The 22961-nt window shown below is 38.9% G+C and overlaps 57 non-coding genes across 57 annotated transcripts; all 57 read left to right on the plus strand.

Moving 5' to 3' along the window:
- Positions 1–8: 8 nt before the first annotated feature.
- On the plus strand, positions 9–81 carry trnam-cau (transfer RNA methionine (anticodon CAU)). The gene has a single exon. It is a non-coding gene; the product is annotated as a tRNA-Met (tRNA).
- Positions 82–362: 281 nt separating this feature from the next.
- trnam-cau (transfer RNA methionine (anticodon CAU)) lies at positions 363–435 on the plus strand. The gene has a single exon. It is a non-coding gene; the product is annotated as a tRNA-Met (tRNA).
- Positions 436–716: 281 nt separating this feature from the next.
- On the plus strand, positions 717–789 carry trnam-cau (transfer RNA methionine (anticodon CAU)). Its single transcript has one exon. It is a non-coding gene; the product is annotated as a tRNA-Met (tRNA).
- Positions 790–1071: 282 nt separating this feature from the next.
- Positions 1072–1144, plus strand: trnam-cau (transfer RNA methionine (anticodon CAU)). The gene has a single exon. It is a non-coding gene; the product is annotated as a tRNA-Met (tRNA).
- Positions 1145–1426: 282 nt separating this feature from the next.
- Positions 1427–1499, plus strand: trnam-cau (transfer RNA methionine (anticodon CAU)). The gene has a single exon. It is a non-coding gene; the product is annotated as a tRNA-Met (tRNA).
- Positions 1500–2459: 960 nt separating this feature from the next.
- On the plus strand, positions 2460–2532 carry trnam-cau (transfer RNA methionine (anticodon CAU)). The gene has a single exon. It is a non-coding gene; the product is annotated as a tRNA-Met (tRNA).
- Positions 2533–2815: 283 nt separating this feature from the next.
- trnam-cau (transfer RNA methionine (anticodon CAU)) lies at positions 2816–2888 on the plus strand. Its single transcript has one exon. It is a non-coding gene; the product is annotated as a tRNA-Met (tRNA).
- A 284-nt stretch (positions 2889–3172) lies between these two features.
- trnam-cau (transfer RNA methionine (anticodon CAU)) lies at positions 3173–3245 on the plus strand. Its single transcript has one exon. It is a non-coding gene; the product is annotated as a tRNA-Met (tRNA).
- A 282-nt stretch (positions 3246–3527) lies between these two features.
- On the plus strand, positions 3528–3600 carry trnam-cau (transfer RNA methionine (anticodon CAU)). The gene has a single exon. It is a non-coding gene; the product is annotated as a tRNA-Met (tRNA).
- Positions 3601–3884: 284 nt separating this feature from the next.
- On the plus strand, positions 3885–3957 carry trnam-cau (transfer RNA methionine (anticodon CAU)). The gene has a single exon. It is a non-coding gene; the product is annotated as a tRNA-Met (tRNA).
- Positions 3958–4237: 280 nt separating this feature from the next.
- On the plus strand, positions 4238–4310 carry trnam-cau (transfer RNA methionine (anticodon CAU)). The gene has a single exon. It is a non-coding gene; the product is annotated as a tRNA-Met (tRNA).
- A 283-nt stretch (positions 4311–4593) lies between these two features.
- Positions 4594–4666, plus strand: trnam-cau (transfer RNA methionine (anticodon CAU)). Its single transcript has one exon. It is a non-coding gene; the product is annotated as a tRNA-Met (tRNA).
- Positions 4667–4949: 283 nt separating this feature from the next.
- On the plus strand, positions 4950–5022 carry trnam-cau (transfer RNA methionine (anticodon CAU)). The gene has a single exon. It is a non-coding gene; the product is annotated as a tRNA-Met (tRNA).
- Positions 5023–5300: 278 nt separating this feature from the next.
- Positions 5301–5373, plus strand: trnam-cau (transfer RNA methionine (anticodon CAU)). Its single transcript has one exon. It is a non-coding gene; the product is annotated as a tRNA-Met (tRNA).
- A 1440-nt stretch (positions 5374–6813) lies between these two features.
- On the plus strand, positions 6814–6886 carry trnam-cau (transfer RNA methionine (anticodon CAU)). The gene has a single exon. It is a non-coding gene; the product is annotated as a tRNA-Met (tRNA).
- A 280-nt stretch (positions 6887–7166) lies between these two features.
- Positions 7167–7239, plus strand: trnam-cau (transfer RNA methionine (anticodon CAU)). Its single transcript has one exon. It is a non-coding gene; the product is annotated as a tRNA-Met (tRNA).
- A 283-nt stretch (positions 7240–7522) lies between these two features.
- trnam-cau (transfer RNA methionine (anticodon CAU)) lies at positions 7523–7595 on the plus strand. The gene has a single exon. It is a non-coding gene; the product is annotated as a tRNA-Met (tRNA).
- A 284-nt stretch (positions 7596–7879) lies between these two features.
- Positions 7880–7952, plus strand: trnam-cau (transfer RNA methionine (anticodon CAU)). Its single transcript has one exon. It is a non-coding gene; the product is annotated as a tRNA-Met (tRNA).
- Positions 7953–8233: 281 nt separating this feature from the next.
- Positions 8234–8306, plus strand: trnam-cau (transfer RNA methionine (anticodon CAU)). Its single transcript has one exon. It is a non-coding gene; the product is annotated as a tRNA-Met (tRNA).
- A 284-nt stretch (positions 8307–8590) lies between these two features.
- Positions 8591–8663, plus strand: trnam-cau (transfer RNA methionine (anticodon CAU)). Its single transcript has one exon. It is a non-coding gene; the product is annotated as a tRNA-Met (tRNA).
- A 273-nt stretch (positions 8664–8936) lies between these two features.
- On the plus strand, positions 8937–9009 carry trnam-cau (transfer RNA methionine (anticodon CAU)). Its single transcript has one exon. It is a non-coding gene; the product is annotated as a tRNA-Met (tRNA).
- A 284-nt stretch (positions 9010–9293) lies between these two features.
- On the plus strand, positions 9294–9366 carry trnam-cau (transfer RNA methionine (anticodon CAU)). Its single transcript has one exon. It is a non-coding gene; the product is annotated as a tRNA-Met (tRNA).
- A 281-nt stretch (positions 9367–9647) lies between these two features.
- On the plus strand, positions 9648–9720 carry trnam-cau (transfer RNA methionine (anticodon CAU)). The gene has a single exon. It is a non-coding gene; the product is annotated as a tRNA-Met (tRNA).
- Positions 9721–10002: 282 nt separating this feature from the next.
- trnam-cau (transfer RNA methionine (anticodon CAU)) lies at positions 10003–10075 on the plus strand. Its single transcript has one exon. It is a non-coding gene; the product is annotated as a tRNA-Met (tRNA).
- Positions 10076–10359: 284 nt separating this feature from the next.
- On the plus strand, positions 10360–10432 carry trnam-cau (transfer RNA methionine (anticodon CAU)). The gene has a single exon. It is a non-coding gene; the product is annotated as a tRNA-Met (tRNA).
- A 283-nt stretch (positions 10433–10715) lies between these two features.
- On the plus strand, positions 10716–10788 carry trnam-cau (transfer RNA methionine (anticodon CAU)). Its single transcript has one exon. It is a non-coding gene; the product is annotated as a tRNA-Met (tRNA).
- A 281-nt stretch (positions 10789–11069) lies between these two features.
- On the plus strand, positions 11070–11142 carry trnam-cau (transfer RNA methionine (anticodon CAU)). Its single transcript has one exon. It is a non-coding gene; the product is annotated as a tRNA-Met (tRNA).
- A 283-nt stretch (positions 11143–11425) lies between these two features.
- trnam-cau (transfer RNA methionine (anticodon CAU)) lies at positions 11426–11498 on the plus strand. The gene has a single exon. It is a non-coding gene; the product is annotated as a tRNA-Met (tRNA).
- Positions 11499–11780: 282 nt separating this feature from the next.
- trnam-cau (transfer RNA methionine (anticodon CAU)) lies at positions 11781–11853 on the plus strand. The gene has a single exon. It is a non-coding gene; the product is annotated as a tRNA-Met (tRNA).
- Positions 11854–12138: 285 nt separating this feature from the next.
- On the plus strand, positions 12139–12211 carry trnam-cau (transfer RNA methionine (anticodon CAU)). The gene has a single exon. It is a non-coding gene; the product is annotated as a tRNA-Met (tRNA).
- A 283-nt stretch (positions 12212–12494) lies between these two features.
- On the plus strand, positions 12495–12567 carry trnam-cau (transfer RNA methionine (anticodon CAU)). The gene has a single exon. It is a non-coding gene; the product is annotated as a tRNA-Met (tRNA).
- Positions 12568–12849: 282 nt separating this feature from the next.
- trnam-cau (transfer RNA methionine (anticodon CAU)) lies at positions 12850–12922 on the plus strand. The gene has a single exon. It is a non-coding gene; the product is annotated as a tRNA-Met (tRNA).
- Positions 12923–13204: 282 nt separating this feature from the next.
- trnam-cau (transfer RNA methionine (anticodon CAU)) lies at positions 13205–13277 on the plus strand. The gene has a single exon. It is a non-coding gene; the product is annotated as a tRNA-Met (tRNA).
- A 284-nt stretch (positions 13278–13561) lies between these two features.
- On the plus strand, positions 13562–13634 carry trnam-cau (transfer RNA methionine (anticodon CAU)). The gene has a single exon. It is a non-coding gene; the product is annotated as a tRNA-Met (tRNA).
- A 283-nt stretch (positions 13635–13917) lies between these two features.
- Positions 13918–13990, plus strand: trnam-cau (transfer RNA methionine (anticodon CAU)). Its single transcript has one exon. It is a non-coding gene; the product is annotated as a tRNA-Met (tRNA).
- Positions 13991–14271: 281 nt separating this feature from the next.
- On the plus strand, positions 14272–14344 carry trnam-cau (transfer RNA methionine (anticodon CAU)). The gene has a single exon. It is a non-coding gene; the product is annotated as a tRNA-Met (tRNA).
- Positions 14345–14625: 281 nt separating this feature from the next.
- trnam-cau (transfer RNA methionine (anticodon CAU)) lies at positions 14626–14698 on the plus strand. Its single transcript has one exon. It is a non-coding gene; the product is annotated as a tRNA-Met (tRNA).
- A 282-nt stretch (positions 14699–14980) lies between these two features.
- trnam-cau (transfer RNA methionine (anticodon CAU)) lies at positions 14981–15053 on the plus strand. The gene has a single exon. It is a non-coding gene; the product is annotated as a tRNA-Met (tRNA).
- Positions 15054–15334: 281 nt separating this feature from the next.
- On the plus strand, positions 15335–15407 carry trnam-cau (transfer RNA methionine (anticodon CAU)). The gene has a single exon. It is a non-coding gene; the product is annotated as a tRNA-Met (tRNA).
- Positions 15408–15691: 284 nt separating this feature from the next.
- Positions 15692–15764, plus strand: trnam-cau (transfer RNA methionine (anticodon CAU)). The gene has a single exon. It is a non-coding gene; the product is annotated as a tRNA-Met (tRNA).
- A 273-nt stretch (positions 15765–16037) lies between these two features.
- On the plus strand, positions 16038–16110 carry trnam-cau (transfer RNA methionine (anticodon CAU)). Its single transcript has one exon. It is a non-coding gene; the product is annotated as a tRNA-Met (tRNA).
- A 283-nt stretch (positions 16111–16393) lies between these two features.
- Positions 16394–16466, plus strand: trnam-cau (transfer RNA methionine (anticodon CAU)). The gene has a single exon. It is a non-coding gene; the product is annotated as a tRNA-Met (tRNA).
- A 282-nt stretch (positions 16467–16748) lies between these two features.
- trnam-cau (transfer RNA methionine (anticodon CAU)) lies at positions 16749–16821 on the plus strand. The gene has a single exon. It is a non-coding gene; the product is annotated as a tRNA-Met (tRNA).
- A 284-nt stretch (positions 16822–17105) lies between these two features.
- On the plus strand, positions 17106–17178 carry trnam-cau (transfer RNA methionine (anticodon CAU)). Its single transcript has one exon. It is a non-coding gene; the product is annotated as a tRNA-Met (tRNA).
- Positions 17179–17460: 282 nt separating this feature from the next.
- On the plus strand, positions 17461–17533 carry trnam-cau (transfer RNA methionine (anticodon CAU)). Its single transcript has one exon. It is a non-coding gene; the product is annotated as a tRNA-Met (tRNA).
- Positions 17534–17816: 283 nt separating this feature from the next.
- Positions 17817–17889, plus strand: trnam-cau (transfer RNA methionine (anticodon CAU)). Its single transcript has one exon. It is a non-coding gene; the product is annotated as a tRNA-Met (tRNA).
- Positions 17890–18173: 284 nt separating this feature from the next.
- trnam-cau (transfer RNA methionine (anticodon CAU)) lies at positions 18174–18246 on the plus strand. Its single transcript has one exon. It is a non-coding gene; the product is annotated as a tRNA-Met (tRNA).
- A 281-nt stretch (positions 18247–18527) lies between these two features.
- Positions 18528–18600, plus strand: trnam-cau (transfer RNA methionine (anticodon CAU)). The gene has a single exon. It is a non-coding gene; the product is annotated as a tRNA-Met (tRNA).
- Positions 18601–18884: 284 nt separating this feature from the next.
- trnam-cau (transfer RNA methionine (anticodon CAU)) lies at positions 18885–18957 on the plus strand. Its single transcript has one exon. It is a non-coding gene; the product is annotated as a tRNA-Met (tRNA).
- Positions 18958–19239: 282 nt separating this feature from the next.
- On the plus strand, positions 19240–19312 carry trnam-cau (transfer RNA methionine (anticodon CAU)). The gene has a single exon. It is a non-coding gene; the product is annotated as a tRNA-Met (tRNA).
- A 281-nt stretch (positions 19313–19593) lies between these two features.
- trnam-cau (transfer RNA methionine (anticodon CAU)) lies at positions 19594–19666 on the plus strand. Its single transcript has one exon. It is a non-coding gene; the product is annotated as a tRNA-Met (tRNA).
- A 283-nt stretch (positions 19667–19949) lies between these two features.
- trnam-cau (transfer RNA methionine (anticodon CAU)) lies at positions 19950–20022 on the plus strand. Its single transcript has one exon. It is a non-coding gene; the product is annotated as a tRNA-Met (tRNA).
- Positions 20023–20306: 284 nt separating this feature from the next.
- On the plus strand, positions 20307–20379 carry trnam-cau (transfer RNA methionine (anticodon CAU)). The gene has a single exon. It is a non-coding gene; the product is annotated as a tRNA-Met (tRNA).
- Positions 20380–20662: 283 nt separating this feature from the next.
- On the plus strand, positions 20663–20735 carry trnam-cau (transfer RNA methionine (anticodon CAU)). The gene has a single exon. It is a non-coding gene; the product is annotated as a tRNA-Met (tRNA).
- Positions 20736–21013: 278 nt separating this feature from the next.
- trnam-cau (transfer RNA methionine (anticodon CAU)) lies at positions 21014–21086 on the plus strand. The gene has a single exon. It is a non-coding gene; the product is annotated as a tRNA-Met (tRNA).
- A 281-nt stretch (positions 21087–21367) lies between these two features.
- trnam-cau (transfer RNA methionine (anticodon CAU)) lies at positions 21368–21440 on the plus strand. Its single transcript has one exon. It is a non-coding gene; the product is annotated as a tRNA-Met (tRNA).
- A 284-nt stretch (positions 21441–21724) lies between these two features.
- Positions 21725–21797, plus strand: trnam-cau (transfer RNA methionine (anticodon CAU)). Its single transcript has one exon. It is a non-coding gene; the product is annotated as a tRNA-Met (tRNA).
- The last annotated feature ends 1164 nt before the right edge of the window (positions 21798–22961 follow it).

Raw genomic sequence — 22961 nt, forward strand, 5'->3', positions numbered from 1 at the left:
CAAGAAGGGCCTCGTTAGCGCAGTAGGTAGCGCGTCAGTCTCATAATCTGAAGGTCGTGAGTTCGATCCTCACACGGGGCAGCAAACCTTTTAAAAAGACAGTGTTGGCTGAAGATGAAGTGAAAATGAATTCACTGTCGTTTTGGACTTTCACACAATACATACTTTTGTCAAGGTGGATACCACATCGTAAGGTCCATATCGATATGTATTACTTTAGAATGAAATCAATCTTTTTGTCTCAGGGGTTGTCGAATTTCAGACCATACATACATTTTGGCACGGTGGTTTCAACATCACTGTAAAATCCTGAAGTTTGGTATCGATATTTTTTTTTCTTTTTGGATATTTTTGCAAGAAGGGCCTCGTTAGCGCAGTAGGTAGCGCGTCAGTCTCATAATCTGAAGGTCGTGAGTTCGATCCTCACACGGGGCAGCAAACCTTTTAAAAAGACAGTGTTGGCTGAAGATGAAGTGAAAATGAATTCACTGTCGTTTTGGACTTTCACACAATACATACTTTTGTCAAGGTGGATACCACATCGTAAGGTCCATATCGATATGTATTACTTTAGAATGAAATCAATCTTTTTGTCTCAGGGGTTGTCGAATTTCAGACCATACATACATTTTGGCACGGTGGTTTCAACATCACTGTAAAATCTGAAGTTTGGTATCGATATTTTTTTCTTCTTTTTGGATATTTTTGCAAGAAGGGCCTCGTTAGCGCAGTAGGTAGCGCGTCAGTCTCATAATCTGAAGGTCGTGAGTTCGATCCTCACACGGGGCAGCAAACCTTTTAAAAAGACAGTGTTGGCTGAAGATGAAGTGAAAATGAATTCACTGTCGTTTTGGACTTTCACACAATACATACTTTTGTCAAGGTGGATACCACATCGTAAGGTCCATATCGATATGTATTACTTTAGAATGAAATCAATCTTTTTGTCTCAGGGGTTGTCGAATTTCAGACCATACATACATTTTGGCACGGTGGTTTCAACATCACTGTAAAAATCTGAAGTTTGGTATCAATATTTTTAAATTTCTTTTTGGATATTTTGCAAGAAGGGCCTCGTTAGCGCAGTAGGTAGCGCGTCAGTCTCATAATCTGAAGGTCGTGAGTTCGATCCTCACACGGGGCAGCAAAGCTTTAAAAAGACAGTGTTGGCTGAAGATGAAGTGAAAATGAATTCACTGTCGTTTTGGACTTTCACACAATACATACTTTTGTCAAGGTGGATACCACATCGTAAGGTCCATATCGATATGTATTACTTTAGAATGAAATCAATCTTTTTGTCTCAGGGGTTGTCGAATTTCAGACCATACATACATTTTGGCACGGTGGTTTCAACATCACTGTAAATATCTGAAGTTTGGTATCAATATTTTTAAATTTCTTTTTGGATATTTTTGCAAGAAGGGCCTCGTTAGCGCAGTAGGTAGCGCGTCAGTCTCATAATCTGAAGGTCGTGAGTTCGATCCTCACACGGGGCAGCAAACCTTTTAAAAAGACAGTGTTGGCTGAAGATGAAGTGAAAATGAATTCACTGTCGTTTTGGACTTTCACACAATACATACTTTTGTCAAGGTGGATACCACATCGTAAGGTCCATATCGATATGTATTACTTTAGAATGAAATCAATCTTTTTGTCTCAGGGGTTGTCGAATTTCAGACCATACATACATTTTGGCACGGTGGTTTCAACATCACTGTAAAAATCTGACGTTCGGTATCGATATTTTTTTCTTCATTTTGGATATTTTTGCAGGAAGGGCCTTGTTAGCGCAGTAGGTACCCCGTCAGTCTCATAATCTAAAGGTCGTGAGTTCGATCCTCACACGGGGCAGCAAAGCTTTAAAAAAAACAGTGTTGGTTGAAAATGAATTCACTGTCGTTTTGGACTTTCACACAATACATACTTTTGTCAAGGTGGATACTACATCGTAAGGTCCATATCGATATGTATTACTTTAGAATGAAATCAATCTTTTTTTCTCAGGGGTTGTCGAATTTCAGACCATACATACATTTTGGCACGGTGGTTTCAACGTCACTGTAAAAATCTGAAGTTCTTTTTGGATATTTTTGCAAAAATGGCCTCGTTAGCGCAGTAGGCAGCGCATCAGTCTCATAATCTGAAGGTCGTGAGTTCGATCCTCACACGGGGCAGCAAACCTTTTAAAAAGACAGTGTTGGCTGAAGATGAAGTGAAAATGAATTCACTGTCGTTTTGGACTTTCACACAATACATACTTTTGTCAAGGTGGATACCACATCGTAAGGTCCATATCGATATGTATTACTTTAGAATGAAATCAATCTTTTTTCTCAGGGGTTGTCGAATTTCAGACCATACATACATTTTGGCACGGTGGTTTCAACATCACTGTAAAAATCTGAAGTTCGGTATCGATATTTTTTTTTTCCTTTTTGGGTATTTTTGCAAGAAGGGCCTCGTTAGCGCAGTAGGTAGCGCGTCAGTCTCATAATCTGAAGGTCGTGAGTTCGATCCTCACACGGGGCAGCAAACCTTTAAAAAGACAGTGTTGGCTGAAGATGAAGTGAAAATGAATTCACTGTCGTTTTGGACTTTCACACAATACATACTTTTGTCAAGGTGGATACTACATCGTAAGGTCCATATCGATATGTATTACTTTAGAATGAAATCAATCTTTTTGTCTCAGGGGTTGTCGAATTTCAGACCATACATACATTTTGGCACGGTGGTTTCAACATCACTGTAAAAATCTGAAGTTTGGTATCAATATTTTTTAAATTTCTTTTTGGATATTTTTGCAAGAAGGGCCTCGTTAGCGCAGTAGGTAGCGCGTCAGTCTCATAATCTGAAGGTCGTGAGTTCGATCCTCACACGGGGCAGCAAAGCTTTTAAAAAGACAGTGTTGGCTGAAGATGAAGTGAAAATGAATTCACTGTCGTTTTGGACTTTCACACAATACATACTTTTGTCAAGGTGGATACCACATCGTAAGGTCCATATCGATATGTATTACTTTAGAATGAAATCAATCTTTTTGTCTCAGGGGTTGTCGAATTTCAGACCATACATACATTTTGGCACGGTGGTTTCAACATCACTGTAAAAATCTGAAGTTTGGTATCGATATTTTTTAAATTTCTTTTTGGATATTTTTGCAAGAAGGGCCTCGTTAGCGCAGTAGGTAGCGCGTCAGTCTCATAATCTGAAGGTCGTGAGTTCGATCCTCACACGGGGCAGCAAAGCTTTAAAAAGACAGTGTTGGCTGAAGATGAAGTGAAAATGAATTCACTGTCGTTTTGGACTTTCACACAATACATACTTTTGTCAAGGTGGATACCACATCGTAAGGTCCATATCGATATGTATTACTTTAGAATGAAATCAATCTTTTTGTCTCAGGGGTTGTCGAATTTCAGACCATACATACATTTTGGCACGGTGGTTTCAACATCACTGTAAAAATCTGACGTTCGGTATCGATATTTTTTTCCTTCATTTTGGATATTTTTGCAAGAAGGGCCTCGTTAGCGCAGTAGGTAGCGCGTCAGTCTCATAATCTGAAGGTCGTGAGTTCGATCCTCACACGGGGCAGCAAAGCTTTCAAAAAGACAGTGTTGGCTGAAGATGAAGTGAAAATGAATTCACTGTCGTTTTGGACTTTCACACAATACATACTTTTGTCAAGGTGGATACCACATCGTAAGGTCCATATCGATATGTATTACTTTAGAATGAAATCAATCTTTTTGTCTCAGGGGTTGTCGAATTTCAGACCATACATACATTTTGGCACGGTGGTTTCAACATCACTGTAAAAATCTGACGTTTGGTATCGATATTTTTTTTTCTTCATTTTGGATATTTTTGCAAGAAGGGCCTCGTTAGCGCAGTAGGTAGCGCGTCAGTCTCATAATCTGAAGGTCGTGAGTTCGATCCTCACACGGGGCAGCAAACCTTTAAAAAGACAGTGTTGGCTGAAGATGAAGTGAAAATGAATTCACTGTCGTTTTGGACTTTCACACAATACATACTTTTGTCAAGGTGGATACCACATCGTAAGGTCCATATCGATATGTATTACTTTAGAATGAAATCAATCTTTTTGTCTCAGGGGTTGTCGAATTTCAGACCATACATACATTTTGGCACGGTGGTTTCAACATCACTGTAAAAATCTGAAGTTGGTATCGATATTTTTTTCTTCATTTTGGATATTTTTGCAAGAAGGGCCTCGTTAGCGCAGTAGGTAGCGCGTCAGTCTCATAATCTGAAGGTCGTGAGTTCGATCCTCACACGGGGCAGCAAAGCTTTCAAAAAGACAGTGTTGGCTGAAGATGAAGTGAAAATGAATTCACTGTCGTTTTGGACTTTCACACAATACATACTTTTGTCAAGGTGGATACCACATCGTAAGGTCCATATCGATATGTATTACTTTAGAATGAAATCAATCTTTTTGTCTCAGGGGTTGTCGAATTTCAGACCATACATACATTTTGGCACGGTGGTTTCAACATCACTGTAAAAATCTGACGTTCGGTATCGATATTTTTTTTCTTCATTTTGGATATTTTTGCAAGAAGGGCCTCGTTAGCGCAGTAGGTAGCGCGTCAGTCTCATAATCTGAAGGTCGTGAGTTCGATCCTCACACGGGGCAGCAAAGCTTTTAAAAAGACAGTGTTGGCTGAAGATGAAGTGAAAATGAATTCACTGTCGTTTTGGACTTTCACACAATACATACTTTTGTCAAGGTGGATACCACATCGTAAGGTCCATATCGATATGTATTACTTTAGAATGAAATCAATCTTTTTTTCTCAGGGGTTGTCGAATTTCAGACCATACATACATTTTGGCACGGTGGTTTCAACATCACTGTAAAAATCTGAAGTTCGGTATCGATATTTATATATATATTTTTTTATATTTTTGCAAGAAGGGCCTCGTTAGCGCAGTAGGTAGCGCGTCAGTCTCATAATCTGAAGGTCGTGAGTTCGATCCTCACACGGGGCAGCAAACCTTTTAAAAAGACAGTGTTGGCTGAAGATGAAGTGAAAATGAATTCACTGTCGTTTTGGACTTTCACACAATACATACTTTTGTCAAGGTGGATACCACATCGTAAGGTCCATATCGATATGTATTACTTTAGAATGAAATCAATCTTTTTTCTCAGGGGTTGTCGAATTTCAGACCATACATACATTTTGGCACGGTGGTTTCAACATCACTGTAAAAATCTGAGTTTGGTATCGATATTTTTTTCTTTTTTGGATATTTTTGCAAGAAGGGCCTCGTTAGCGCAGTAGGTAGCGCGTCAGTCTCATAATCTGAAGGTCGTGAGTTCGATCCTCACACGGGGCAGCAAAGCTTTAAAAAGACAGTGTTGGCTGAAGAAATGATTCACTGTTGTTTTGGACTTTCACACAATACATACTTTTGTCAAGGTGGATACCACATCGTAAGGTCCATATCGATATGTATTACTTTTAGAATGAAATCAATCTTTTTTCTCACATTTCAGACCATACATACATTTTGCACGGTGGTTTCAACATCACTGTAAAAATCTGACGTTGGTATCATATTTTTTTTCGATATTTTTATTACTTTAGAATGAAGGGCCTCAAAGCTTTTTGGCAGTAGGGTTGTCGAATTTCAGACCATACATACATTTTGGCACATACATTTGGTTTCAACATCACTGTAAAAATCTGAAGGCCTTCATTTTGGATATTTTTGCAAGAAGTTAGCGCAGTAGGTATCCGTCAGTCTCATAATCTGGGCACGGGGCAGCAAAGCTTTTAAAAAGACAGTGTTGGCTGAAGATGAAGTGAAAATGAATTCACTGTCGTTTTGGACTTTCACACAATACATACTTTTGTCAAGGTGGATACACATCGTAAGGTCCATATCGATATGTATTACTTTAGAATGAAATCAATTTTTTTCTCAGGGGTTGTCGAATTTCAGACCATACATACATTTTGGCACGGTGGTTTCAACATCACTGTAAAAATCTGAAGTTGGTATCAATATTTTTTTTTTCTTTTTTGGATATTTTTGCAAGAAGGGCCTCGTTAGCGCAGTAGGTAGTGCGTCAGTCTCATAATCTGAAGGTCGTGAGTTCGATCCTCACACGGGTGCAGCAAAGCTGTTAAAAACACAGTGTTAGCTGAAGATGAAGTGAAAATGAATTCACTGTTGTTTTGGACTTTCACACAATACATACTTTTGTCAAGGTGGATACCACATCGTAAGGTCCATATCGATATGTATTACTTTAGAATGAAATCAATCTTTTTTTCTCAGGGGTTGTCGAATTTCAGACCATACATACATTTTGGCACGGTGGTTTCAACATCACTGTAAAAATCTGAAGTTCGGTATTGGTATCGATATTTTTTTTTTTTTGGATATTTTTGCAAGAAGGGCCTCAGTTAGCGCAGTAGGTATAGCGATATTTTTCAGTCTCATAATCAGTCTCATAATCTGAAGGTCGTGAGTTCGATCCTCACACGGGGCAGCAAAGCTTTAAAAAGACAGTGTTGGCTGAAGATGAAGTGAAAATGAATTCACTGTCGTTTTGGACTTTCACACAATACATACTTTTGTCAAGGTGGATACCACATCGTAAGGTCCATATCGATATGTATTACTTTAGAATGAAATCAATCTTTTTTCTCAGGGGTTGTCGAATTTCAGACCATACATACATTTTGGCACGGTGGTTTCAACATCACTGTAAAATCTGAAGTTTGGTATCAATATTTTTTTTTCTTTTTGGATATTTTTGCAAGAAGGGCCTCGTTAGCGCAGTAGGTAGCGCGTCAGTCTCATAATCTGAAGGTCGTGAGTTCGATCCTCACACGGGGCAGCAAAGCTTTAAAAAGACAGTGTTGGCTGAAGATGAAGTGAAAATGAATTCACTGTCGTTTTGGACTTTCACACAATACATACTTTTGTCAAGGTGGATACTACATCGTAAGGTCCATATCGATATGTATTACTTTAGAATGAAATCAATCTTTTTGTCTCAGGGGTTGTCGAATTTCAGACCATACATACATTTTGGCACAGTGGTTTCAACATCACTGTAAAAATCTGACGTTGGTATCAATATTTTTAAATTTCTTTTGGATATTTTTGCAAGAAGGGCCTCGTTAGCGCAGTAGGTAGCGCGTCAGTCTCATAATCTGAAGGTCGTGAGTTCGATCCTCACACGGGGCAGCAAAGCTTTTTAAAAAGACAGTGTTGGCTGAAGATGAAGTGAAAATGAATTCACTGTCGTTTTGGACTTTCACACAATACATACTTTTGTCAAGGTGGATACCACATCGTAAGGTCCATATCGATATGTATTACTTTAGAATGAAATCAATCTTTTTGTCTCAGGGGTTGTCGAATTTCAGACCATACATACATTTTGGCACGGTGGTTTCAACATCACTGTAAAAATCTGACGTTCGGTATCGATATTTTTTTCTTCATTTTGGATATTTTTGCAAGAAGGGCCTCGTTAGCGCAGTAGGTAGCGCGTCAGTCTCATAATCTGAAGGTCGTGAGTTCGATCCTCACACGGGGCAGCAAACCTTTTAAAAAGACAGTGTTGGCTGAAGATGAAGTGAAAATGAATTCACTGTCGTTTTGGACTTTCACACAATACATACTTTTGTCAAGGTGGATACCACATCGTAAGGTCCATATCGATATGTATTACTTTAGAATGAAATCAATCTTTTTGTCTCAGGGGTTGTCGAATTTCAGACCATACATACATTTTGGCACGGTGGTTTCAACATCACTGTAAAAATCTGAAGTTTGGTATCGATATTTTTTAAATTTCTTTTTGGATATTTTTGCAAGAAGGGCCTCGTTAGCGCAGTAGGTAGCGCGTCAGTCTCATAATCTGAAGGTCGTGAGTTCGATCCTCACACGGGGCAGCAAAGCTTTAAAAAGACAGTGTTGGCTGAAGATGAAGTGAAAATGAATTCACTGTCGTTTTGGACTTTCACACAATACATACTTTTGTCAAGGTGGATACTACATCGTAAGGTCCATATCGATATGTATTACTTTAGAATGAAATCAATCTTTTTTTCTCAGGGGTTGTCGAATTTCAGACCATACATACATTTTGGCACGGTGGTTTCAACATCACTGTAAAAATCTGAAGTTCGGTATCAATATTTTTTTTTCCTTTTTGGATATTTTCGCAAGAAGGGCCTCGTTAGCGCAGTAGGTAGCGCGTCAGTCTCATAATCTGAAGGTCGTGAGTTCGATCCTCACACGGGGCAGCAAAGCTTTTAAAAAGACAGTGTTGGCTGAAGATGAAGTGAAAATGAATTCACTGTCGTTTTGGACTTTCACACAATACATACTTTTGTCAAGGTGGATACCACATCGTAAGGTCCATATCGATATGTATTACTTTAGAATGAAATCAATCTTTTTTTCTCAGGGGTTGTCGAATTTCAGACCATACATACATTTTGGCACGGTGGTTTCAACATCACTGTAAAAATCTGAAGTTTGGTATCAATATTTTTTAAATTTCTTTTTGGATATTTTTGCAAGAAGGGCCTCGTTAGCGCAGTAGGTAGCGCGTCAGTCTCATAATCTGAAGGTCGTGAGTTCGATCCTCACACGGGGCAGCAAAGCTTTCAAAAAGACAGTGTTGGCTGAAAATGAATTCACTGTCGTTTTGGACTTTCACACAATACATACTTTTGTCAAGGTGGATACCACATCGTAAGGTCCATATCGATATGTATTACTTTAGAATGAAATCAATCTTTTTGTCTCAGGGGTTGTCGAATTTCAGACCATACATACATTTTGGCACGGTGGTTTCAACATCACTGTAAATATCTGAAGTTTGGTATCAATATTTTTTAAATTTCTTTTTGGATATTTTTGCAAGAAGGGCCTCGTTAGCGCAGTAGGTAGCGCGTCAGTCTCATAATCTGAAGGTCGTGAGTTCGATCCTCACACGGGGCAGCAAAGCTTTCAAAAAGACAGTGTTGGCTGAAGATGAAGTGAAAATGAATTCACTGTCGTTTTGGACTTTCACACAATACATACTTTTGTCAAGGTGGATACCACATCGTAAGGTCCATATCGATATGTATTACTTTAGAATGAAATCAATCTTTTTTTCTCAGGGGTTGTCGAATTTCAGACCATACATACATTTTGGCACGGTGGTTTCAACATCACTGTAAAAATCTGAAGTTTGGTATCGATATTTTTTAAATTTCTTTTTGGATATTTTTGCAAGAAGGGCCTCGTTAGCGCAGTAGGTAGCGCGTCAGTCTCATAATCTGAAGGTCGTGAGTTCGATCCTCACACGGGGCAGCAAAGCTTTAAAAAGACAGTGTTGGCTGAAGATGAAGTGAAAATGAATTCACTGTCGTTTTGGACTTTCACACAATACATACTTTTGTCAAGGTGGATACCACATCGTAAGGTCCATATCGATATGTATTACTTTAGAATGAAATCAATCTTTTTTGTCTCAGGGGTTGTCGAATTTCAGACCATACATACATTTTGGCACGGTGGTTTCAACATCACTGTAAAAATCTGAAGTTTGGTATCGATATTTTTTTTTCTTTTTGGATATTTTTGCAAGAAGGGCCTCGTTAGCGCAGTAGGTAGCGCGTCAGTCTCATAATCTGAAGGTCGTGAGTTCGATCCTCACACGGGGCAGCAAAGCTTTAAAAAGACAGTGTTGGCTGAAGATGAAGTGAAAATGAATTCACTGTCGTTTTGGACTTTCACACAATACATACTTTTGTCAAGGTGGATACTACATCGTAAGGTCCATATCGATATGTATTACTTTAGAATGAAATCAATCTTTTTGTCTCAGGGGTTGTCGAATTTCAGACCATACATACATTTTGGCACGGTGGTTTCAACATCACTGTAAAAATCTGAAGTTTGGTATCGATATTTTTAAATTTCTTTTTGGATATTTTTGCAAGAAGGGCCTCGTTAGCGCAGTAGGTAGCGCGTCAGTCTCATAATCTGAAGGTCGTGAGTTCGATCCTCACACGGGGCAGCAAAGCTTTTAAAAAGACAGTGTTGGCTGAAGATGAAGTGAAAATGAATTCACTGTCGTTTTGGACTTTCACACAATACATACTTTTGTCAAGGTGGATACCACATCGTAAGGTCCATATCGATATGTATTACTTTAGAATGAAATCAATCTTTTTGTCTCAGGGGTTGTCGAATTTCAGACCATACATACATTTTGGCACGGTGGTTTCAACATCACTGTAAAAATCTGAAGTTTGGTATCAATATTTTTTAAATTTCTTTTTGGATATTTTTGCAAGAAGGGCCTCGTTAGCGCAGTAGGTAGCGCGTCAGTCTCATAATCTGAAGGTCGTGAGTTCGATCCTCACACGGGGCAGCAAAGCTTTTAAAAAGACAGTGTTGGCTGAAGATGAAGTGAAAATGAATTCACTGTCGTTTTGGACTTTCACACAATACATACTTTTGTCAAGGTGGATACCACATCGTAAGGTCCATATCGATATGTATTACTTTAGAATGAAATCAATCTTTTTTTCTCAGGGGTTGTCGAATTTCAGACCATACATACATTTTGGCACGGTGGTTTCAACATCACTGTAAAAATCTGACGTTCGGTATCGATATTTTTTTTCTTCATTTTGGATATTTTTGCAAGAAGTGCCTCGTTAGCGCAGTAGGTAGCGCGTCAGTCTCATAATCTGAAGGTCGTGAGTTCGATCCTCACACGGGGCAGCAAAGCTTTTAAAAAGACAGTGTTGGCTGAAGATGAAGTGAAAATGAATTCACTGTCGTTTTGGACTTTCACACAATACATACTTTTGTCAAGGTGGATACCACATCGTAAGGTCCATATCGATATGTATTACTTTAGAATGAAATCAATCTTTTTGTCTCAGGGGTTGTCGAATTTCAGACCATACATACATTTTGGCACGGTGGTTTCAACATCACTGTAAAAATCTGAAGTTTGGTATCAATATTTTTTTTTCTTTTTGGATATTTTTGCAAGAAGGGCCTCGTTAGCGCAGTAGGTAGCGCGTCAGTCTCATAATCTGAAGGTCGTGAGTTCGATCCTCACACGGGGCAGCAAACCTTTTAAAAAGACAGTGTTGGCTGAAGATGAAGTGAAAATGAATTCACTGTCGTTTTGGACTTTCACACAATACATACTTTTGTCAAGGTGGATACCACATCGTAAGGTCCATATCGATATGTATTACTTTAGAATGAAATCAATCTTTTTGTCTCAGGGGTTGTCGAATTTCAGACCATACATACATTTTGGCACGGTGGTTTCAACATCACTGTAAAAATCTGACGTTCGGTATCGATATTTTTTTTCTTCATTTTGGATATTTTTGCAAGAAGGGCCTCGTTAGCGCAGTAGGTAGCGCGTCAGTCTCATAATCTGAAGGTCGTGAGTTCGATCCTCACACGGGGCAGCAAAGCTTTTAAAAAGACAGTGTTGGCTGAAGATGAAGTGAAAATGAATTCACTGTCGTTTTGGACTTTCACACAATACATACTTTTGTCAAGGTGGATACCACATCGTAAGGTCCATATCGATATGTATTACTTTAGAATGAAATCAAATTTTTGTCTCAGGGGTTGTCGAATTTCAGACCATACATACATTTTGGCACGGTGGTTTCAACATCACTGTAAAAATCTGAAGTTTGGTATCGATATTTTTTTTCTTCTTTTTGGATATTTTTGCAAGAAGGGCCTCGTTAGCGCAGTAGGTAGCGCGTCAGTCTCATAATCTGAAGGTCGTGAGTTCGATCCTCACACGGGGCAGCAAAGCTTTTAAAAAGACAGTGTTGGCTGAAGATGAAGTGAAAATGAATTCACTGTCGTTTTGGACTTTCACACAATACATACTTTTGTCAAGGTGGATACCACATCGTAAGGTCCATATCGATATGTATTACTTTAGAATGAAATCAATCTTTTTTGTCTCAGGGGTTGTCGAATTTCAGACCATACATACATTTTGGCACGGTGGTTTCAACATCACTGTAAATATCTGAAGTTTGGTATCAATATTTTTTAAATTTCTTTTTGGATATTTTTGCAAGAAGGGCCTCGTTAGCGCAGTAGGTAGCGCGTCAGTCTCATAATCTGAAGGTCGTGAGTTCGATCCTCACACGGGGCAGCAAACCTTTTAAAAAGACAGTGTTGGCTGAAGATGAAGTGAAAATGAATTCACTGTCGTTTTGGACTTTCACACAATACATACTTTTGTCAAGGTGGATACCACATCGTAAGGTCCATATCGATATGTATTACTTTAGAATGAAATCAATCTTTTTTCTCAGGGGTTGTCGAATTTCAGACCATACATACATTTTGGCACGGTGGTTTCAACATCACTGTAAAAATCTGACGTTCGGTATCGATATTTTTTTTTCTTCATTTTGGATATTTTTGCAAGAAGGGCCTCGTTAGCGCAGTAGGTAGCGCGTCAGTCTCATAATCTGAAGGTCGTGAGTTCGATCCTCACACGGGGCAGCAAACCTTTTAAAAAGACAGTGTTGGCTGAAGATGAAGTGAAAATGAATTCACTGTCGTTTTGGACTTTCACACAATACATACTTTTGTCAAGGTGGATACTACATCGTAAGGTCCATATCGATATGTATTACTTTAGAATGAAATCAATCTTTTTGTCTCAGGGGTTGTCGAATTTCAGACCATACATACATTTTGGCACGGTGGTTTCAACATCACTGTAAAAATCTGAAGTTTGGTATCGATATTTTTTTCTTCATTTTGGATAATTTTGCAAGAAGGGCCTCGTTAGCGCAGTAGGTAGCGCGTCAGTCTCATAATCTGAAGGTCGTGAGTTCGATCCTCACACGGGGCAGCAAAGCTTTTAAAAAGACAGTGTTGGCTGAAGATGAAGTGAAAATGAATTCACTGTCGTTTTGGACTTTCACACAATACATACTTTTGTCAAGGTGGATACCACATCGTAAGGTCCATATCGATATGTATTACTTTAGAATGAAATCAATCTTTTTGTCTCAGGGGTTGTCGAATTTCAGACCATACATACATTTTGGCACGGTGGTTTCAACATCACTGTAAAAATCTGAAGTTGTATCAATATTTTTTAAATTTCTTTTTGGATATTTTTGCAAGAAGGGCCTCGTTAGCGCAGTAGGTAGCGCGTCAGTCTCATAATCTGAAGGTCGTGAGTTCGATCCTCACACGGGGCAGCAAAGCTTTTAAAAAGACAGTGTTGGCTGAAGATGAAGTGAAAATGAATTCACTGTCGTTTTGGACTTTCACACAATACATACTTTTGTCAAGGTGGATACCACATCGTAAGGTCCATATCGATATGTATTACTTTAGAATGAAATCAATCTTTTTGTCTCAGGGGTTGTCGAATTTCAGACCATACATACATTTTGGCACGGTGGTTTCAACATCACTGTAAATATCTGAAGTTTGGTATCAATATTTTTTAAATTTCTTTTTGGATATTTTTGCAAGAAGGGCCTCGTTAGCGCAGTAGGTAGCGCGTCAGTCTCATAATCTGAAGGTCGTGAGTTCGATCCTCACACGGGGCAGCAAAGCTTTCAAAAAGACAGTGTTGGCTGAAGATGAAGTGAAAATGAATTCACTGTCGTTTTGGACTTTCACACAATACATACTTTTGTCAAGGTGGATACCACATCGTAAGGTCCATATCGATATGTATTACTTTAGAATGAAATCAATCTTTTTGTCTCAGGGGTTGTCGAATTTCAGACCATACATACATTTTGGCACGGTGGTTTCAACATCACTGTAAAAATCTGACGTTCGGTATCGATATTTTTTTCTTTCATTTTGGATATTTTTGCAAGAAGGGCCTCGTTAGCGCAGTAGGTAGCGCGTCAGTCTCATAATCTGAAGGTCGTGAGTTCGATCCTCACACGGGGCAGCAAAGCTTTTAAAAAGACAGTGTTGGCTGAAGATGAAGTGAAAATGAATTCACTGTCGTTTTGGACTTTCACACAATACATACTTTTGTCAAGGTGGATACCACATCGTAAGGTCCATATCGATATGTATTACTTTAGAATGAAATCAATCTTTTTTCTCAGGGGTTGTCGAATTTCAGACCATACATACATTTTGGCACGGTGGTTTCAACATCACTGTAAAAATCTGAAGTTTGGTATCGATATTTTTTTCTTCTTTTTGGATATTTTTGCAAGAAGGGCCTCGTTAGCGCAGTAGGTAGCGCGTCAGTCTCATAATCTGAAGGTCGTGAGTTCGATCCTCACACGGGGCAGCAAACCTTTTAAAAAGACAGTGTTGGCTGAAGATGAAGTGAAAATGAATTCACTGTCGTTTTGGACTTTCACACAATACATACTTTTGTCAAGGTGGATACCACATCGTAAGGTCCATATCGATATGTATTACTTTAGAATGAAATCAATCTTTTTTCTCAGGGGTTGTCGAATTTCAGACCATACATACATTTTGGCACGGTGGTTTCAACATCACTGTAAAAATCTGACGTTCGGTATCGATATTTTTTTCTTCTTTTTGGATATTTTTGCAAGAAGGGCCTCGTTAGCGCAGTAGGTAGCGCGTCAGTCTCATAATCTGAAGGTCGTGAGTTCGATCCTCACACGGGGCAGCAAAGCTTTTAAAAAGACAGTGTTGGCTGAAGATGAAGTGAAAATGAATTCACTGTCGTTTTGGACTTTCACACAATACATACTTTTGTCAAGGTGGATACCACATCGTAAGGTCCATATCGATATGTATTACTTTAGAATGAAATCAATCTTTTTGTCTCAGGGGTTGTCGAATTTCAGACCATACATACATTTTGGCACGGTGGTTTCAACATCACTGTAAAAATCTGACGTTCGGTATCGATATTTTTTTCTTCAATTTGGATATTTTTGCAAGAAGTGCCTCGTTAGCGCAGTAGGTAGCGCGTCAGTCTCATAATCTGAAGGTCGTGAGTTCGATCCTCACACGGGGCAGCAAACCTTTTAAAAAGACAGTGTTGGCTGAAGATGAAGTGAAAATGAATTCACTGTCGTTTTGGACTTTCACACAATACATACTTTTGTCAAGGTGGATACCACATCGTAAGGTCCATATCGATATGTATTACTTTAGAATGAAATCAATCTTTTTTCTCAGGGGTTGTCGAATTTCAGACCATACATACATTTTGGCACGGTGGTTTCAACATCACTGTAAAAATCTGACGTTTGGTATCGATATTTTTTTTCTTCTTTTTGGATATTTTTGCAAGAAGGCCTCGTTAGCGCAGTAGGTAGCGCGTCAGTCTCATAATCTGAAGGTCGTGAGTTCGATCCTCACACGGGGCAGCAAAGCTTTTAAAAAGACAGTGTTGGCTGAAGATGAAGTGAAAATGAATTCACTGTCGTTTTGGACTTTCACACAATACATACTTTTGTCAAGGTGGATACCACATCGTAAGGTCCATATCGATATGTATTACTTTAGAATGAAATCAATCTTTTTGTCTCAGGGGTTGTCGAATTTCAGACCATACATACATTTTGGCACGGTGGTTTCAACATCACTGTAAAAATCTGAAGTTCGGTATCAATATTTTTTTTTCTTCTTTTTGGATATTTTTGCAAGAAGGGCCTCGTTAGCGCAGTAGGTAGCGCGTCAGTCTCATAATCTGAAGGTCGTGAGTTCGATCCTCACACGGGGCAGCAAAGCTTTCAAAAAGACAGTGTTGCTGAAGCTGAAAATGAATTCACTGTCGTTTTGGACTTTCACACAATACATACTTTTGTCAAGGTGGATACCACATCGTAAGGTCCATATCGATATGTATTACTTTAGAATGAAATCAATCTTTTTTTCTCAGGGGTTGTCGAATTTCAGACCATACATACATTTTGGCACGGTGGTTTCAACATCACTGTAAAAATCTGAGTTTGGTATCGATATTTTTTTTCTTTTTGGATATTTTTGCAAGAAGGGCCTCGTTAGCGCAGTAGGTAGCGCGTCAGTCTCATAATCTGAAGGTCGTGAGTTCGATCCTCACACGGGGCAGCAAAGCTTTTAAAAAGACAGTGTTGGCTGAAGATGAAGTGAAAATGAATTCACTGTCGTTTTGGACTTTCACACAATACATACTTTTGTCAAGGTGGATACCACATCGTAAGGTCCATATCGATATGTATTACTTTAGAATGAAATCAATCTTTTTGTCTCAGGGGTTGTCGAATTTCAGACCATACATACATTTTGGCACGGTGGTTTCAACATCACTGTAAAAATCTGAAGTTCGGTATCGATATTTTTTTTCTTCATTTTGGATATTTTTGCAAGAAGGGCCTCGTTAGCGCAGTAGGTAGCGCGTCAGTCTCATAATCTGAAGGTCGTGAGTTCGATCCTCACACGGGGCAGCAAAGCTTTTAAAAAGACAGTGTTGGCTGAAGATGAAGTGAAAATGAATTCACTGTCGTTTTGGACTTTCACACAATACATACTTTTGTCAAGGTGGATACCACATCGTAAGGTCCATATCGATATGTATTACTTTAGAATGAAATCAATCTTTTTTCTCAGGGGTTGTCGAATTTCAGACCATACATACATTTTGGCACGGTGGTTTCAACATCACTGTAAAAATCTGACGTTCGGTATCGATATTTTTTTTCTTCATTTTGGATATTTTTGAAAGAAGGGCCTCGTTAGCGCAGTAGGTAGCGCGTCAGTCTCATAATCTGAAGGTCGTGAGTTCGATCCTCACACGGGGCAGCAAAGCTTTAAAAAGACAGTGTTGGCTGAAGATGAAGTGAAAATGAATTCACTGTCGTTTTGGACTTTCACACAATACATACTTTTGTCAAGGTGGATACCACATCGTAAGGTCCATATCGATATGTATTACTTTAGAATGAAATCAATCTTTTTTGTCTCAGGGGTTGTCGAATTTCAGACCATACATACATTTTGGCACAGTGGTTTCAACATCACTGTAAAAATCTGAAGTTTGGTATCGGTATTTTTTAAATTTCTTTTTGGATATTTTTGCAAGAAGGGCCTCGTTAGCGCAGTAGGTAGCGCGTCAGTCTCATAATCTGAAGGTCGTGAGTTCGATCCTCACACGGGGCAGCAAAGCTTTAAAAAGACAGTGTTGGCTGAAGATGAAGTGAAAATGAATTCACTGTCGTTTTGGACTTTCACACAATACATACTTTTGTCAAGGTGGATACCACATCGTAAGGTCCATATCGATATGTATTACTTTAGAATGAAATCAATCTTTTTGTCTCAGGGGTTGTCGAATTTCAGACCATACATACATTTTGGCACGGTGGTTTCAACATCACTGTAAAAATCTGAGGTTGGTATCGATATTTTTTTTTCTTCATTTTGGATATTTTTGCAAGAAGGGCCTCGTTAGCGCAGTAGGTAGCGCGTCAGTCTCATAATCTGAAGGTCGTGAGTTCGATCCTCACACGGGGCAGCAAAGCTTTCAAAAAGACAGTGTTGGCTGAAGATGAAGTGAAAATGAATTCACTGTCGTTTTGGACTTTCACACAATACATACTTTTGTCAAGGTGGATACCACATCGTAAGGTCCATATCGATATGTATTACTTTCGAATGAAATCAATCTTTTTGTCTCAGGGTTGTCGAATTTCAGACCATACATACATTTTGGCACGGTGGTTTCAACATCACTGTAAAAATCTGAAGTTAGGTATCAATATTTTCTTTTCTTCTTTTTGGAAATTTTTGCAAGAAGGGCCTCGTTAGCGCAGTAGGTAGCGCGTCAGTCTCATAATCTGAAGGTCGTGAGTTCGATCCTCACACGGGGCAGCAAAGCTTTTAAAAAGACAGTGTTGGCTGAAGATGAAGTGAAAATGAATTCACTGTCGTTTTGGACTTTCACACAATACATACTTTTGTCAAGGTGGATACCACATCGTAAGGTCCATATCGATATGTATTACTTTAGAATGAAATCAATCTTTTTGTCTCAGGGGTTGTCGAATTTCAGACCATACATACATTTTGGCACGGTGGTTTCAACATCACTGTAAAAATCTGACGTTTGGTATCGATATTTTTTAAATTTCTTTTTGGATATTTTTGCAAGAAGGGCCTCGTTAGCGCAGTAGGTAGCGCGTCAGTCTCATAATCTGAAGGTCGTGAGTTCGATCCTCACACGGGGCAGCAAAGCTTTTAAAAAGACAGTGTTGGCTGAAGATGAAGTGAAAATGAATTCACTGTCGTTTTGGACTTTCACACAATACATACTTTTGTCAAGGTGGATACCACATCGTAAGGTCCATATCGATATGTATTACTTTAGAATGAAATCAATCTTTTTGTCTCAGGGGTTGTCGAATTTCAGACCATACATACATTTTGGCACGGTGGTTTCAACATCACTGTAAAAATCTGACGTTTGGTATCGATATTTTTTTTTCTTTTTGGATATTTTTGCAAGAAGGGCCTCGTTAGCGCAGTAGGTAGCGCGTCAGTCTCATAATCTGAAGGTCGTGAGTTCGATCCTCACACGGGGCAGCAAAGCTTTTAAAAAGACAGTGTTGGCTGAAGATGAAGTGAAAATGAATTCACTGTCGTTTTGGACTTTCACACAATACACATACTTTTGTCAAGGTGGATACCACATCGTAAGGTCCATATCGATATGTATTACTTTAGAATGAAATCAATCTTTTTTCTCAGGGGTTGTCGAATTTCAGACCATACATACATTTTGGCACGGTGGTTTCAACATCACTGTAAAAATCTGAAGTTTCGGTATCGATATTTTTTTCTTCATTTTGGATATTTTTGCAAGAAGGGCCTCGTTAGCGCAGTAGGTAGCGCGTCAGTCTCATAATCTGAAGGTCGTGAGTTCGATCCTCACACGGGGCAGCAAAGCTTTTAAAAAGACAGTGTTGGCTGAAGATGAAGTGAAAATGAATTCACTGTCGTTTTGGACTTTCACACAATACATACTTTTGTCAAGGTGGATACCACATCGTAAGGTCCATATCGATATGTATTACTTTAGAATGAAATCAATCTTTTTGTCTCAGGGGTTGTCGAATTTCAGACCATACATACATTTTGGCACGGTGGTTTCAACATCACTGTAAAAATCTGACGTTTGGTATCGATATTTTTTTCTTCATTTTGGATATTTTTGCAAGAAGGGCCTCGTTAGCGCAGTAGGTAGCGCGTCAGTCTCATAATCTGAAGGTCGTGAGTTCGATCCTCACACGGGGCAGCAAAGCTTTCAAAAAGACAGTGTTGGCTGAAGATGCAGTAAAAATGAATTCACTGTCGTTTTGGACTTTCACACAATACATACTTTTGTCAAGGTGGATACCACATCGTAAGGTCCATATCGATATGTATTACTTTAGAATGAAATCAATCTTTTTTCTCAGGGGTTGTCGAATTTCAGACCATACATACATTTTGGCACGGTGGTTTCAACATCACTGTAAAAATCTGAAGTTTGGTATCGATATTTTTTTCTTCATTTTGGATATTTTTGCAAGAAGGGCCTCGTTAGCGCAGTAGGTAGCGCGTCAGTCTCATAATCTGAAGGTCGTGAGTTCGATCCTCACACGGGGCAGCAAAGCTTTTAAAAGACAGTGTTGGCTGAAGATGAAGTGAAAATGAATTCACTGTCGTTTTGGACTTTCACACAATACATACTTTTGTCAAGGTGGATACCACATCGTAAGGTCCATATCGATATGTATTACTTTAGAATGAAATCAATCTTTTTTTCTCAGGGGTTGTCGAATTTCAGACCATACATACATTTTGGCACGGTGGTTTCAACATCACTGTAAAAATCTGACGTTCGGTATCGATATTTTTTTTTCTTCAATTTGGATATTTTTGCAAGAAGGGCCTCGTTAGCGCAGTAGGTAGCGCGTCAGTCTCATAATCTGAAGGTCGTGAGTTCGATCCTCACACGGGGCAGCAAACCTTTTAAAAAGACAGTGTTGGCTGAAGATGAAGTGAAAATGAATTCACTGTCGTTTTGGACTTTCACACAATACATACTTTTGTCAAGGTGGATACCACATCGTAAGGTCCATATCGATATGTATTACTTTAGAATGAAATCAATCTTTTTGTCTCAGGGGTTGTCGAATTTCAGACCATACATACATTTTGGCACGGTGGTTTCAACATCACTGTAAATATCTGAAGTTTGGTATCGATATTTTTTTTATTTCTTTTTGGATATTTTTGCAAGAAGGGCCTCGTTAGCGCAGTAGGTAGCGCGTCAGTCTCATAATCTGAAGGTCGTGAGTTCGATCCTCACACGGGGCAGCAAACCTTTTAAAAAGACAGTGTTGGCTGAAGATGAAGTGAAAATGAATTCACTGTCGTTTTGGACTTTCACACAATACATACTTTTGTCAAGGTGGATACCACATCGTAAGGTCCATATCGATATGTATTACTTTAGAATGAAATCAATCTTTTTGTCTCAGGGGTTGTCGAATTTCAGACCATACATACATTTTGGCACGGTGGTTTCAACATCACTGTAAATATCTGAAGTTTGGTATCAATATTTTTAAATTTCTTTTTGGATATTTTTGCAAGAAGGGCCTCGTTAGCGCAGTAGGTAGCGCGTCAGTCTCATAATCTGAAGGTCGTGAGTTCGATCCTCACACGGGGCAGCAAAGCTTTCAAAAAGACAGTGTTGGCTGAAGATGAAGTGAAAATGAATTCACTGTCGTTTTGGACTTTCACACAATACATACTTTTGTCAAGGTGGATACCACATCGTAAGGTCCATATCGATATGTATTACTTTAGAATGAAATCAATCTTTTTGTCTCAGGGGTTGTCGAATTTCAGACCATACATACATTTTGGCACGGTGGTTTCAACATCACTGTAAAAATCTGACGTTCGGTATCGATATTTTTTTCTTTTTGGATATTTTTGCAAGAAGGCCTCGTTAGCGCAGTAGGTAGCGCGTCAGTCTCATAATCTGAAGGTCGTGAGTTCGATCCTCACACGGGGCAGCAAAGCTTTTAAAAAGACAGTGTTGGCTGAAGATGAAGTGAAAATGAATTCACTGTCGTTTTGGACTTTCACACAATACATACTTTTTTCAAGGTGGATACCACATCGTAAGGTCCATATCGATATGTATTACTTTAGAATGAAATCAATCTTTTTTCTCAGGGGTTGTCGAATTTCAGACCATACATACATTTTGGCACGGTGGTTTCAACATCACTGTAAAAATCTGACGTTCGGTATCGATATTTTTTTTTTCTTTTTGGATATTTTTGCAAGAAGGGCCTCGTTAGCGCAGTAGGTAGCGCGTCAGTCTCATAATCTGAAGGTCGTGAGTTCGATCCTCACACGGGGCAGCAAAGCTTTTAAAAAGACAGTGTTGGCTGAAGATGAAGTGAAAATGAATTCACTGTCGTTTTGGACTTTCACACAATACATACTTTTGTCAAGGTGGATACCACATCGTAAGGTCCATATCGATATGTATTACTTTAGAATGAAATCAATCTTTTTGTCTCAGGGGTTGTCGAATTTCAGACCATACATACATTTTGGCACGGTGGTTTCAACATCACTGTAAAAATCTGAAGTTTGGTATCGATATTTTTTAAATTTCTTTTTGGATATTTTTGCAAGAAGTGCCTCGTTAGCGCAGTAGGTAGCGCGTCAGTCTCATAATCTGAAGGTCGTGAGTTCGATCCTCACACGGGGCAGCAAAGCTTTTAAAAAGACAGTGTTGGCTGAAGATGAAGTGAAAATGAATTCACTGTCGTTTTGGACTTTCACACAATACATACTTTTGTCAAGGTGGATACCACATCGTAAGGTCCATATCGATATGTATTACTTTAGAATGAAATCAATCTTTTTTTCTCAGGGGTTGTCGAATTTCAGACCATACATACATTTTGGCACGGTGGTTTCAACATCACTGTAAAAATCTGACGTTCGGTATCGATATTTTTTTTCTTCATTCTGGATATTTTTGCAGGAAGGGCCTTGTTAGCGCAGTAGGTAGCGCGTCAGTCTCATAATCTGAAGGTCGTGAGTTAGATCCTCACACGGGGCAGCAAAGCTTTCAAAAAGACAGTGTTGGCTGAAAATGAATTCAATGTCGTTTTGGACTTTCACACAATACATACTTTTGTCAAGGTGGATACTACATCGTAAGGTCCATATCGATATGTATTACTTTAGAATGAAATCAATCTTTTTGTCTCAGGGGTTGTCGAATTTCAGACCATACATACATTTTGGCACGGTGGTTTCAACATCACTGTAAATATCTGAAGTTTGGTATCAATATTTTTTCAATTTCTTTTTGGATATTTTTGTAAGAAGGGCCTCGTTAGCGCAGTAGGTAGCGCGTCAGTCTCATAATCTGAAGGTCGTGAGTTCGATCCTCACACAGGGCAGCAAAGCTTTCAAAAAGACAGTGTTGGCTGAAAATGAATTCACTGTTGTTTTGGACTTTCACACAATACATACTTTTGTCAAGGTGGATACCACATCGTAAGGTCCATATCGATATGTATTACTTTAGAATGAAATCAATCTTTTTTTCTCAGGGGTTGTCGAATTTCAGACCATACATACATTTTGGCACGGTGGTTTCAACATCACTGTAAAAATCTGAAGTTCGGTATCAATATTTTTTTTTCTTCTTTTTGGATATTTTGGCAAAAAGGGCCTTGTTAGCGCAGTAGGTAGCGCATCAGTCTCATAATCTGAAGGTCGTGAGTTTGATCCTCACACGGGGCAGCAGACCTTATAAAAAGACAGTGTTGGCTGAAGATGAAGTGAAAATGAATTCACTATTGTTTTGGACTTTCATACAATACATACTTTTGTCAAGGTGGATACCACATCGTAAGGTC

Source organism: Oncorhynchus nerka, linkage group LG15 (genome assembly GCF_034236695.1).
Source record: "Oncorhynchus nerka isolate Pitt River linkage group LG15, Oner_Uvic_2.0, whole genome shotgun sequence".
Classification (NCBI taxonomy): domain Eukaryota; kingdom Metazoa; phylum Chordata; class Actinopteri; order Salmoniformes; family Salmonidae; genus Oncorhynchus; species Oncorhynchus nerka.